The sequence below is a fragment of the Meles meles genome, chromosome 6 (genome assembly GCF_922984935.1).
Source record: "Meles meles chromosome 6, mMelMel3.1 paternal haplotype, whole genome shotgun sequence".
Taxonomy (NCBI): domain Eukaryota; kingdom Metazoa; phylum Chordata; class Mammalia; order Carnivora; family Mustelidae; genus Meles; species Meles meles.
In genome coordinates this window covers 143,935,896-143,950,051 of record NC_060071.1, presented here as the reverse complement: position 1 = coordinate 143,950,051, position 14,156 = coordinate 143,935,896, and positions in this window count along the sequence as shown.

Below are 14,156 nucleotides of genomic sequence, written 5' to 3'. Positions count from 1 at the left end.
ACTCTGCTGGGAGCGTGTGCCTTATCTCAGGGAATTCCCTCAAGAACATTAGAACCAAGCTCCTGGTACAACTCATCTATAATTTAGGTCTCAGAGACGTGAGGTGACTGGCTTAGGATTACCTGGTTGGTTGGTGGTAGAGCCTGGTGGAACGGAGCCAGGTCTAGAGTCTAATTCTTAACCATGCGGCCTGCTGCCACTCTTGAAAATATGTTCTCCAATTTTCCCCTCGTTGACTGTTTCTATCCTCTCCTTCTCTTTCTGCACCCACATGCACACACATGTGTGTGTCCATAGACTCGTGGGCAGATAAGAAAATGCAAGGGGATGCCACTTGATCTATCTTGAAATCCAATGAAGTCACTTGTCCTCTCTTGGCCTTAACGCTCAATGTCAATGTCTTTACAAGAAGGTCGCTGTATCTCCCTGAGACCTGAATTTTTAGCTTGTTTGTCAAGTTGAGAAAGTTTGCTCCAGACGTCTGTATTGTAACTTCTATTGCTACGTTCTGGTTTCTTCCTTAGAAGGTGCTGTACTTTTTCCCTATTATTGTTACCTACCTTGAACTTCACATTGGTTTCCTTTTTTGATTTGCTCCTTCTTTCTAGGAGTCTGGCTTTGTCTTCCACATCACTAATTCAAATTTCTTTATGACAGTTTTCCATTTTCTACCCTAAAATTGGTGTAGACTTTATGATCAAACCTCATGTGTCTCCCCTTACATTGTTTGCTTGCTTTATCTCTGTATTTTTGCATCTCTGCCATCTTGTCAGCCAGCTTCCATTTCCCCTTGAGACTTTTTGCTCCTTTTCTAGAGCCCTTGTTTTCCTTAGGCTATGGAGAAGTTTTAACAATTTTCAAGATAGGGGGCGCCTGGGTGGCTCAGTGGTTTAAGCCTCTGCCTTCGGCTCAGGTCATGATCTCAGGGTCCTGGGATCGAGCCCCGCATCGGGCTCTCTGCTCAGTGGGGAGCCTGCTTCCTCCTCTCTCTCTGCCTGCCTCTCTGTCTGCTTGTGATCTCTGTCTGTCAAATAAATAAATAAAGTCTTTAAAAAAAAAAAGATTTTAAAAAAACAATTTTCAAGATAGGAAAGAAGAAAGAAAATTGTCCTGGTTACCCTAAACCACAACAGAGGACCATCTCTACTATCTTTTGCACAGACGCAGAAGCTCCTTGGGGGGGTTGGGGGGGTGCACACGTGTGCACGTGCATGTGTTGCAACTGGGAGAGATGGAGAAGCCATGACTTCCCAAAGGAGAGGAAACGGCATGTCTGGGTAGCTGAATTAGCTTTCCAGGTGGCTGCTTCCACCTCCATCACGGCCCACGCCCCTCAGCGCCCACACTGTCTTCCTCCAGGATGATCCGGCTCTGGATTGAGTCGCTTTGCAGAAAGGGTGGGGACGCTCAGCAGCGGGGACTTCACAGGAAGCTTGGCAGGCTGCCGCCCGAGCCACAGTACACGGAGTTAAGATGTCAGGGTTTGGGAACTAAAAATAAGAAGTGAATACGTAATGGGCAGATGCACGGGGGCCGATGGTCCCAGGAATGTTGTTCTGTAACCCACCAGAACCTGCCAGAGGAAATGGGGTGCCCCCGCCCAGTGCCAATCACCCAACAAGGCCCTGAGGCAAGCGCAGAGCACACTTTTCCACATTCGAGTCTTCCTTGTGCTTCCTTTGGGAGGCTGGAGGAAAACAGGCAGATTCTCCTTAGGAAGCTCCAGTCCACCCAGTGAAGGAGTCTAAGGGTCCCCCTCGTTCTGGGGTCCACACATAGCTCAGAGCTCTGCCACCCGCTCTGGGGATGACTCAGAGAACGTTCTTCCTGTTTTAGCTGAAGCTGTGTGTAATCCAGGGTGACTAGTTTCTCCTCGTGATGAATCACACAATCAACCCCAGGAGACTTGGTCTTCAGAAAAGCATGATTTAGAAGGAGATTATCCATGTGGCAGGTGCCGGGGCTGAAGGGTTGCCCTTCAGCCCCGCTGCAACTATTCCTTTTCTAAAACCCCTCAGCCCGTGTCAAAGTTCCTCTGAGTTGTTTGAGGAAATGCTCCTGGTTCTCGTGTCCATGGCCCACAGGGGCAGGGCGTGTTGGGGAGCCTGCAGGAAGAAGACAGGAAGGGAGCCTGAACTTCTTAGGTGGTGACCATTTGTCCCTGCTGCTTATAATTTGCAAAGATGTGGACTTCACAAGTAGAGCTCGGCTTTGGTGTAATCAGAATCCTGGAGGGGATACTGCAGCTGCCTTTGTAGATCCCAGGGTGGTCAAGGTCAGGACCTGGGGACAAGCTAGTTCAAACCCATCCTTTCCAGCTGGTGAAAACCTGACCCTCAAGCTCCATGAAGTGCCCCACCTCCAGGGTCCCTCCTTAACCCTTGTCAGTCCACCTGTCTTGTGTCATCGTGATCCACACAATAATGCCCCTCAAAGTTATGCCCATCCTAATCCTCAAAACCCATGGCCATATCACCTCATATGGCAAAGGGACTCTGCAGATGTGACAACGTCAAGATCTTGAGATAGAGAGGTGATTCTGGACTACCCAGATGGGCCTGATGGTATACAGTGGTCCTGTAAGCGTGGGGCAGGAGGGTGGCAGAAAGGATGTGACAGTGCAGGCAGACGCTGCCACGATGGTGGCCCACAAGCCAAGGAATGCAGGTGCCTCCCAAAGCAGATAAAGACAAGGAAACAGATTGTCCCCAGGAGTCTCCAGAAGGGAACACAGCCCTGTCCACCCACTTTGGACTTGAGACTGCCAGTACAGTGAAATAATAAATCCCTGTGGTTTTAAGCCGCTTGGTTTGGGTTGATTTGTTATAGCAGCCACCAGAAGCTCATACACTCCATTTCTCTTTCCCATTAGTCTCTTACTTAAGGCCGAGAGCACAGTCAACAGCAAGAGCTGTTCCTCATCCATCCCTGTGACCTAGCACCAGGCTTGACCTGTAGTAGGTGTTCAGGTCACATGCCTGAGATCACACAGAGCCCTCAGAGAAGAGATGGCTGGTCCTGAACCAAGGAGGAGCAAAAGTTGAGCTGAGCCTGATACCTGATCTCCCCTATCCTCTTTCTCCTGCACACCCCACCTGATGGCATGTGCCCTGCATCTTCAGGACACACCCCAGCCTCTCCATTGAGCAACCAGGCCCGTGGCAGGAAAAGGAGCCAAGAACAGAAACAACTCCCAACCCAGTACTACCTCTTGCTCATGATGCTGGCTGCAGTTCATTGAATGCTCTGTGTATGCCAGGCACCAAGGTAAGCCCTTTGTCTGACTTAGCGTAAGCCTCACAACCACCACGTGGGGCAGGTCTGTTATGATCCCAATTTTTTTTAATATGGGAACTGAGACTCAGAGGGAGAAAATAAGCCCAAGAAAATAAAACATGCCAGGTCTCTCAGACCCCCAAGTCTTGGCTGTTAACCTCTGTGCTGTGCTCATCCTCTTTGAAACTCTCTTCCTCAACCCTGTCACATGCAGAGCAATGCCCATGTCAGAAAGTGTGGAGAACACCCTCATTCATCCACTCATTCATTCTTTCAAGAACTTTTATTGAGTATCAGTTTGGGTCCAGAAGCCATTCTAGGCACCAGGAATGCAGTGGTGAACAGACTGAGTCTCTGCCCTGAGAGATGGGAGAAAAGATATCACATACAAATAAATCAATGTGCAACATAAAATAACATTGGGTGAAGGTCGAGAAGGACATTTTCAAGTAAATGAAACAGTGTTTAGAGAAAAGAGCATAGTGCCCAGCAGATAGTAGGTGTCTGAAAAATGTTTGTTGCATGTCTGTATGGCAATAAGGGCACCAGATTAATTCCCTCACCCAGAAACATCCACTGTCCCCAAGTGCCATGCTGGATGGGCTGGGGACAGGGCAGGGGAGGCACCCAAGGGGACCCTTGTCCAGAGAAGTGGACGCTGAGGCAGCATTGTTGGTCTCCTGAGAATCAGCCCCCACCACAGTTAACTTGAGGTCAGCACCAACGAGGAAGGAGCCGCCAGTAGTCACCATGCCCAGCATTGGAGCAATGGCCTCCAGACTCTTCTCTCTGCCTCTGCCTCTCTCTCATCCACCACTCTGTCCCAGGTTCCTAACCCTCAACACAGACCAAGTTCATTCCCTCCATTGTCCAAGGGGAAGCCTCACACTCTCCAGACCAACATGCAGGAACAGGGAAGCACATCAGGTATGGAGGGCATTGGGGAGGTGAGAATGGGGGAAACAAACTTCTTTCCCACAAGAAATCAATAGTTTTACTTCCAAAATTCCCGGGGTTTTTTGATGTTAGTAATGGAAGACATCATCAACCGGGACAACAATTTGCCCTATCTGAGGCGATAACACTCCCAAGCTTGCCACACAGGTACCAACATGTGGTCGACCGCAGTGGTAGCAACAGGGATGAGCACGACATGGAATGCAACCCCTCACCTGCAGTGTTTTGAATACTTTCCAAGTAGTGAGATAAATGCTTCTCTAACCTAATCATACCCATTTGCAAGATGGGGAAACAGAGGCTCCAAGGACTGAGCTAGTTTTCTCAGGGTCTCGCAGCTGGCAGGTGGCACCCATGGCAGGTGTCTCAGGGGGACGCCCTCCTACCTGTCAAACAGAGGCTGCACACAGGTGAGCAGGGCTGCGCAAAGCAATGCTGAGGGAACCAACAAACTTCATGTGCATGCTCCTGGCAGTCCTGGGTGTTGGGACCAAGGCCAAAGGTGGGGAGCATCCTACAGGGATGGAGGGTCCCTGCTCCGGGGCCTGCATGAGGCGAGCAAGGGCTGCACATGCCCCTATTGACTTTGCTTAATGCTGCACCCATTCATTTTTTATTCAGAGCCCTGTATGTGTTTGAAAATATTCCTCTTCATTATTCATATTGTGCCACAAGAATGATATATTTGAAGAAATCATCATGAATAAAGTGGCCAATTTAGCAGGGAGATTTACTAGGAAAATACTCAGTAAAAAATAGTCAGCCACCACATTTTCTGAAAGAGAAAAAAAATGCTGTTTGGGCCTTAATAGTTATAGAACAACGCTCATAGCTGCGGGAGCCTATTCAATAATGTTTCCTTTGACAATCCTCGGACAAAGAAGAAAAATTTATTTTTAATAATGATAAAAGAGGAAATAAAGTGGCTTCGATTCTAATTAAACCTAGTTGCAGAAAAAGAAAGCATTCTCTTTTCCCCTATCGCTCTGAAATAGTTTCAGGGGAGGGCAAACACGTGTGTACATTAAAAATAGAATTGCTAATAATTCTACAAGTAAGTGTTCTGGGTTTGCGAGGCCAGATGGCAGGGCGGTGAGAGCGAGAGTCAGAAGCCCTTCTTGGCTCATTGCTCACTGGTTTTGCAGTCCTGGGGGTGGGAGTGGGAAGCGAGGTAGCATGTCTGCACCCCCGTTTCCTCACCCCTGCAACAGGGTTATTATTATACCCAGCAGAGATGGCCGCTGCCGTCCAAGGTTCATGTGCCCCTTCCATCAGGCACCATTGTCCCTTTGTCACCGTCATTAACATTGCATCAGTAAACCACCTCACCAAAAACAAAGGGAAGCATTTGCCTAATGCTGTGGTGTAAATACTCCCACTCTGGCCAATTTCCAACCCCAGATATGATGTCACTCACCCAACGTGGAGTTGGGAAGGGATGTGTTGGGAAGAGGCTGGGCTGCGTCCTCCACATTCATGTCCATGTTCACGTTCACCTTCTCGCTCACCTCACCTCTCCTCCTGCTGGAGGTGGATCATCTGGCCTCGGTGAGCCTGCAAGGGAGAAGAAACCTGAGTCCCCAAAACACAATATGGAGGAGGCTGTCCTGGACAGAAACACCCACCTTGAACTGTGACATGATTTGAAAATATCTTCTTGAGGATTTTTTTATGATTCCAGCATCTACTATTAATTCTAACTAATGAACTGGCTTTTGAGGATGATGATCCTGATCTCAGAGAATTCTGTGGAAAGCACTTAGCTGCATGCCAGGCACATGGGAACACCAAATGTCCTCTCTATTACCAGCAAGGCATCAGAGAGAGCATAATTAGTCACTTATTATTATACAGACAGAAGCCATCCTCTTTTCTCAAATATAAATATGCTGCTGGTGGCAGAAATCTACTAATTAATTAAGCATATTTATTGAACATCTACTACTTGCAAAGATGAGGAAGTCATCTTTTCCTTCCGCAAGGCACATAAATTCCAGTGGAGAGAGAGCCCATGGAGAGAGAGCCCATGTCCATCCATGGCCATGTGAGATCAGACAGGTGGGGACTCCAATGATGACAGTAATTCACAGTAACCACTTGGTAGCTTCTAAGCACGGAGAAGTCACTGACACTTACATAAGCAGGGCAGGTTTTGTGGTTATCCCCATGACACAGATAAGGAAACTGAGTCTCCATAATGTCAGAACAGGGATTTGAACCCCAGCAGTGAGAATCTAGAGCCCGAGATCTGAGGCACTGCCTGGTGTCACTCCCCAAACAAGGCACTAAGGACAGCACAGGGGTTACCAAGAGATGAGGTGTCTTTGAGATGAACCCTAAGGGAGAGGTGGGACAGGCCATGTGAGCTGGAGGGCCAGCGTGGTCTAGGCCATGGGAATTTGGAAAGGAAGTGGGCTCCTGAATGTGGAGGGCCCCAGATGTCTGGTTACAGAGTTTGGACTTGACTCCAAAAATCAAGGAACTTGAAAATAAATTCAAGACAACCAGACAGGGCTTGGATTATTCAGCTTCCCTGCAAACGACTCCCAGGCTTTAACTCCAAGTCGGAGCGATTTCTCTGATTAGCTCAGATTCCATACACTTAGCAGTTTCTCTCCAGGACTCAGATTTATTTAAGTTCACCATTAAAATGCAAGCTGGAATCTGCTTTAACATCTCCATAGCAATGAATGTCCTTAAAACCAGTGCCAATTTTAATGATTAAATTATCTTTATTTTATTTTCGGTCCTTATATCTCCACATTTCCCCCACACTTTATTATACTTTGACTAATTCAATTGTACGTTGCCAACACCAGTGAGGTGAGACCCTCCCCAAAGAGATATATTCCAGCTGTGAAATATACATAGTTAGGACATTTCTAAACACCGTAATTTTAGTGGTGGTTATGGGGCTTCTTATCACAATAGTTTTAAATCACAATTTATAATCGGGAATTATACAGAAAAACTCTTCAGCCCAAGGAAGTTCTATGTTTACAATGTGATTGCAGGGAGTGGTAAATAAATGCCATTTCGAAGAAATGCTTTTTTCCCCAGTGTTTTGCAAAATATTTAAGAGGAATTAATGCTGTTTTGATTGTGGTTGTGGATGGGGGCAAGCTCAGGGGCTACAGATCACTGAGTGAGCTAATGCTATCATTAACATAATGTGGATTGCAAAACAACAGCCACAGATGGGCCTGTGCCAGGTTATCAATTGATAAAAGCTTTCCCAACCCTCAGAGGGTTTTGACCCACACCCAAGTTCAGATGCCTGTCTCCATGGAATCACACAGTCGGAAGCTCAAACATTTGGAAGATATTTTTAAATCTTACTTTATTCACCTGCTGAAACCTTTCTGATCTGAACATGCCAACTCCCATTCATTCCTTTGGGTAATGGCATAGATATCACCTCCTCCAGGAAGCCTTCCATACCACTGGGACACAACTGTCTGCTCTGGGTTCCCAGCATTCTTTCCAACCATAACACTCTCTCTGGGAATATCCTAGAGTGTCTATTTTTCACAGTGGGTCGTAGCTATCCACTGAGCTAGCCATCTTTCTCTCCCACCTCTGGACCAGGCCTCCCTGGGGGGTCTGTATTGAGCTCAATAAGCGCTGGATGGGTGATGCTCCTCCTCAGATGGCTCTTGAGGGTTCTTGAAGTTCTTGAGGGTCCCAGGTCCAGTGGAACTCCAGGCAAGTTGGTCAGGGAAGGGAAGGTTTTGGAGCCCAACCAGATCCCTTGTTACTAAGCCACAAGTAATTTCAATGTCCCCTTCATTCTCCCCACAGGCCCCAAGGGAGTCAGCTGCCCTGATGAGGGGCCAGCTCCACTGGAGGTTTCTGATTTGCTAGTTTGAAGGGCAATTCCCTGGGATGAGCTGACCAGTTGAATCCAAGCTGGAGCTTTGCACCACCATCTTCCCCAAGGGTAGGGAGAGAAGACATAGAAAGGATGAAGATACCCATACAAAGGTCTATACAACTCCTTCCTCTCCAAGGAGGCTTCTCCTAAGCCAGGCATAAGATGGGGGCTATGTTTTGCCATTGGAAGGAAAGGATAAGGACCTTTTCCTAAAATAAACAAGTTTCCCTGGGAGAAGAAATAACACTTTTCCTTAAACTAACTCTCTCATTCAATTGTTTACCTCATGATCATTTACTAGTTTACTACACATCCTTGGGAAAAAGTGAGAGAATCTGGTATAATGGACACCCTAGCCTATAGAGTCAAGGGAAAGAGAAAAGCTTAAAAACAGAGCCAATCTTGACAGAGTTTGTTATATTCCAGGGACTGTACTGGCACGACTTTATCTACTTTTCCTGTGAGGGGGATACTTCTCTTATCCCACTTCTCTGAAGAGAAAACTAAAGCACAGGGCCACTGAGTACCTTGCCCAAAGTCATGACTACTAAGTGGCAGCTCTGGGATTCAAGCCCAACAAGCCGGGCTCTTATCTACTCCTCTAGGTAAAACTGTCATCCGTTACAATATGATGGGTTCACTATTCCAGGAGGGTGTATATAAACATGGATTCTGCAGGAGTACTAAAAAAGAGAGAGAGAGAGAGAGAGAGAGAGAGAGAGAGAGATCAAATATGTAAGTGTGGGGAGATCAAGAAAAATTTCTCATAAAGACAAGTCATTGTGTTGGGCTTTTGAAGGATGAATAGGAGTTGGCCTGGGCAAGCCATGAAGAAAAGCGGATTCCGTGTTTGAAGACTAGAGAGAAGTCTGATATGACTGACATGTGGGGGGGTGGAAGGAGAAAACAAAAGAGGGGTAGAGAGTTAGTCTGTAGCCCAACTGAAATGGACCTTGTATAGAATGTATAGAGTGATAAGAAACCAGTTATTCTACCAAAATTAACAAGAAATGATAACAACCTGTTTTGGGTTTTTTACCTTATTTCCTTTCCTTCCCCACCCACCTCTTTTAAGCATTCAAGAATTCTGGAAAGCTGCAGGGATGTGGCAGGTCCATTCAGTGGAATGGGTGAGGAGGCAGAAGGCATAGCATTGCATCACAGAGCCTACAGGCTGGATGGGGAGACCTGAAAGGACAGAGGCCCAGCTGCACAGTCAGGGCAGGGAGGGGGCAAAATCATCTCAGATACAAAGATTTAGTCTCCCCATTGTTGATAATCAGATAACCCCAGAAGCTCAGATAACCTAGAACCTAGATTATGAATCCTGAAATAGCACAGACTGTTATTCTTCCACAAAGTTATTTTTAAAATATACTCATCGGATGTATTTATACCCTGCATCTTTCATTAAAAAAAAAAGAATTTGAGACATCTTACACAGCCAACATGAAATAAGATTAATAAAACAGGAATAGAAATTTTAAAATGTGGCTTTAACAAGCGTGGATCAGTACAGTTGCTCGGACTGATTTAGAACCAGACCCTGAGTTTCCTAGTGGCCAAAGCAAAGAAGGAACCTCAATCTTATGGCTTGGATTATCCAAAAGCAATGAATGATGCCAGCTCCCCGAGGGAGACAGACACTTTCCTTGTTCTAAATCCTGAATGAAGCATCACAAATTAGATGTTTTGCAGAAAGACCATCCAATGGTTCTTCATCACCTTGTACAAGCGCTAAGAGACATGACCTTGAAAACAAGGTGCAGGAGGAAGGGAGGGTGGTCAACGTATGGAGTTCTTGGGATGACCAATTTTTATCCTGCATTTATTCATCCCTCCACTAACAGTTGGTAAGGGCTTTTAGATGTTGGTTTTTCTTCCAGGCCCTGGGAAGGTGGGGAACAGATCACAGGAGGAAATAGAACCTTCAGAGGGGCATTGCATGGCCCAGTCAATGCTTGGTGAGCAGAAGTGAGCACAGACACTGGAGTGTGAAAGGGTTTCACACTCTCAAGGGTCAATGTGGGCCTGTCCCAATGCCCGGCTGTGACCGTGGACAGGGATGCACTTGCAGGACATGTCCAGAAGCCTGCACAGTCCAATTCCACCTCATTGTTGGACCTTTGGCATGAGCCTCCCAGCCTTCTCTGTGCCAACTTTACTCCTCTACAGAAAGAGGACTGACCTAGAAGATCCATCTCCGTCTCTTCCTGCAAAGAACATCCGAATTCCATGTATGTGTCCTCCAGCCACAGGGCAGGACTCCTTGTGCCAGAAACCAACAAAGGAAGCCTCCGTGTTTAAAAAGGACCCAAAGTGCTGAGCTCAGTCCAGCCCTCCTCCTCAAGACACGTAACCACTCCGGTGGGGTGCCTTCCTTCCCGTATTAGATATCTGTATCCAACAACCAAGCCCTTGGAGAGAAATAGTCCAGGAGCCAAAATGTACACTTTACATGCTCACAGGGTGACTTAATATTGAATCTAACCCACATATAATTACATTGTTCAACACTGGGGTTGTTTTCCCACCACTAGGATAGCCATATATCTTCCTAACAAGATAATTTCATCAGCTACCAATTAGGAGTTGGCCAGCTGTCCATTTAGGGCCTAAGTGACCTGCAGTGCAATCAAATGAACACAGCCGGGCTCCCTGAGCTCCTGACTCGGTAAGGACTCCACCAGCCCATTGCGATTTCACACTCCATGGCATCGTGATGGCCTCAGTGCATTTTCTGGGCAGGGCAGGGGCACCATGGTTTTGGTGATGTGGAGATGAAGACCAAGTGCCGTTCTGTTGGTTGGGACAGAGCCAAGATGGAATTCAATGGGTGCTCTGTAGGGCGCTCTCCTGCCACATAGCGGGTGCTCAGTAAATGATGCGCTGTTCTTATCACCGCCCGACAGTGACACACCAGCTCAGGTGTGTCTTCAGACCCCCCTTCGTATGCTTCCATGATTTAAAAACAGCAGATTCAGTTCCCAGTGAGAACCCTTCCTCTGGTTTGTAGATGGCTATCTGTGTCCTTCTTAGGCAGAGAGAAGCTCTGGTGTCTCTTCCTCTTCTCTTGAGGGCACTAATCCCATCATGAGACCCCACCCTCCTGGCCCCATCTATCCCTAACCACCTCCCAAAGACCCCATCTCCTAATGCCAACACACTGGGGATTAGGACCTCTGCATAGGAATTTGGAAGGACACAAACAATCAGTCCACAACAGGGGGTAAGCCCTGGGTTGGGGGCAGGACCTTGGGCTGCTGGAAGAGGAAGGATGGGGTTCCCCAGACCCGGCACTTAACTGGGTACAGAGAAGGTTCTCAGATGGATAAAACGTTGACTGACTGCTTAACCAATTAACCCATATCTTCCTCTGGGTTCTTGGTTTAAAAAAACTTATTCTGGCTGATTTCTGCCCAAAGGCAGAGAGAAGTTACTGGCAGAATGTTGAGAGTAGGCAGATCTGATGGCGGGTGGAGGACCAAGCCTGGGGGGAACCCCAGGGGCAGACACAGCAACAGCAGCCATGCACAGCCCCCCAGTAGCCATAACCAGGCAAAAGCTGCCTCTAGGGGTTGGCCAGAAGGACTGAGCCAAGGTCATGAGCCTTCCTCTGGCCGTATCACCCAGCTGGTAAGAGAAGGATCTGGATGCCTTGCTTTGAGCTTGGAGGGGAGGTGCCAGAGGGAAGTGGTCACGCAGAACTGAGTCAGCACAGAATCCAGAATTTCCCCCCAAAGAAGGGAAGTGTAAGCACAGAGGGCAGGGAGATGCAGCAGCCAGAAAATTGAAACAATTCCTGTACTCGGCCCCTCCGACACTCCATCAGCTATTCTGATTTTGTGCACTTGGCACCCACCCTAACTAGAGCAGCTCCTACAGGAAAAAGGTCATGGGCACCATTGAGAACATGCAGGACCACCATAGGGGTTAGCCCCACAGCCTCAGCAGACGAACCCGACTGGTTCAGACATCTCGCAAAGGGTCACAGCCACTGCCTGCTTTCACCTTGATGTCTTTGGCCTCGTGCATGGAACAGTGTGGCTTGTCCTCCTTGCTTTTGCATATGAGCTTGTTCCTTTCACTCAAGAATTTTTAGTGTATATGTTTTTCTATAAAAGCCATTCTCCTGAATTTTGCACTTCTATTATATCATAACGGTTTTGCAGAATTTACAGAATTATGGAAAACTTGCTGTAACTCCTTCATGCATGAATGCACCCACTGTTTTGCTCGTTGCCTCCACCGGTGATCTTGTAAACCCGTCCCGAGCACCTGCTCTGGACCAGCCTCTGCCAGGCGCCAGGACACAGTGATGGACGGGCCAGATCTCAGATCTCGTGCCCTCAAGGAGCTGAGAGTCCAGCAAGAAAAACAGATGTGCCAGACATGAACTTCAACCACAGGGCGACAGCGGCTGGGAGGGGATACTTCCAGAACTCCCTGAAGGCACACAGGGAGCATGCGAGCCCTGGGCTAGGGGGACGGGGTGCAGTGGGGTGGACTGGGAAGGGAAGAGCCTTATGAGAAGAAAGGGCATTCCTGAAGGACAAGCAAGAGCTCGCCAGGTGAGTCCTTTCTAACGACTGAAATGTAGCCTCCTGGCGAGGGTTGGTAAGTGCAAGGATGACGTAATGGATGTGGCCTTTGACAGAGACCATTCCAGTACAGCTTGGGGGACAGTCCCGTGGCTTTGCCAGCTGCCTTATACAAATGGGTATTCACTGGTCCAAGGGAGACTCCCTGAAATACCTTTGATTAAAGCCAAAGAGTCTCCTGAATTCCTACACGGTGGAACTCAATGGCCATCTGTGTGGAGGGGGGCGGGGTGTTTCAAGGGACTTTGAAACTGAATCATGCTGGGGGACGGGGTGCTGATGGATTTCTTGGGGGGAGGGCATGAAAGCCTCCAAGCCCTGACTTCCAATTAAAATAAAAAATAATAAATCAATATGCAAAGCGGCCTAGCTCCTTTGCCCCTGAATAGAGCCCAGCTAGGGTGGAAAACAGTGATGGGGACACACCTTTCTGATAGGGTAATGGGAAAAATGCAAGAGGCCCAGTTAAACTTGAAGTTCGGAGGCATGACTAATAATTTTCTTTTCAGCACCTGTCCCAAATACCGCCTTATCTATGTGTATCTGAAATTCAAATTTAACGGGCAGCCTATATTTTTATTTGCCAAATCTGGCCACACTACCCTTTGAGCTGTCTCCGGATGGAACATTTCTGCTTCCCAGTGTACCACCTTGTGACTAGAAGGCTTGGCTTTCTACCCAAGGGGTGTCTTTCCATCTCCAGCTCAACAGTAACCAACTCGGGACCAACTTGGGACATTTCCTGGCTAAGGTGCTCCCTGAGGAGCCATTCGCAAGGTAAGCCTTCCACGGAGCTTGGGTTCTTCTGGGGGCTTTCTTGTCCCTTTACCCACCTGGAGCACGGGGCAAGAGGGCCTCCTTACTTGGAGGACTGTTTCGCGGACAGTGCCGAGAAAAAATAAAGGGAAGGAACTGACAAAAGGAATCTGGGAAGAGCTCTAATGTCAGGAGGGAAAAGGTTTCCACGGCATGGAGAATGACCCAGAAACCAAGGCAGCATGGGCTGCAGCTCACCCCGCCCCACCACCAACCTGGAGATGAGCCCAAGAAATGACACAAGGCACAGGAAATGTCATGGACCCACCTCCCTGTCTCCAGGGCCCCCAGATGTCCCCGCCCTGAGGCTGGACTGAGCTGCCCTCCCCACTCCCACTCTTGCTGTCCACCAGGTCTCTGCAGGCAGGAACTGGATTCAGACAGCCCAGAATCCACTTTCTTCTCCCTCCCTGGGTGCAGAGGGGCAAGGTCATTGGAACTCCCGGTGAAAGCAGCCCACAAGATTAAGTGAGTGAAGGTGGACAAGCTGTTCCTCCTGGAGGGCCACACCTAGCCGGGTCCCTGACTCATAGTAGGTGCTCAGTAAATCTTGGCTCCATCTGAACCTGAAACGAGGAAGCCCCGGGCTCTGTTGTCTGTGGCGTCCTGATTATAGGGATAAATAAATGGGC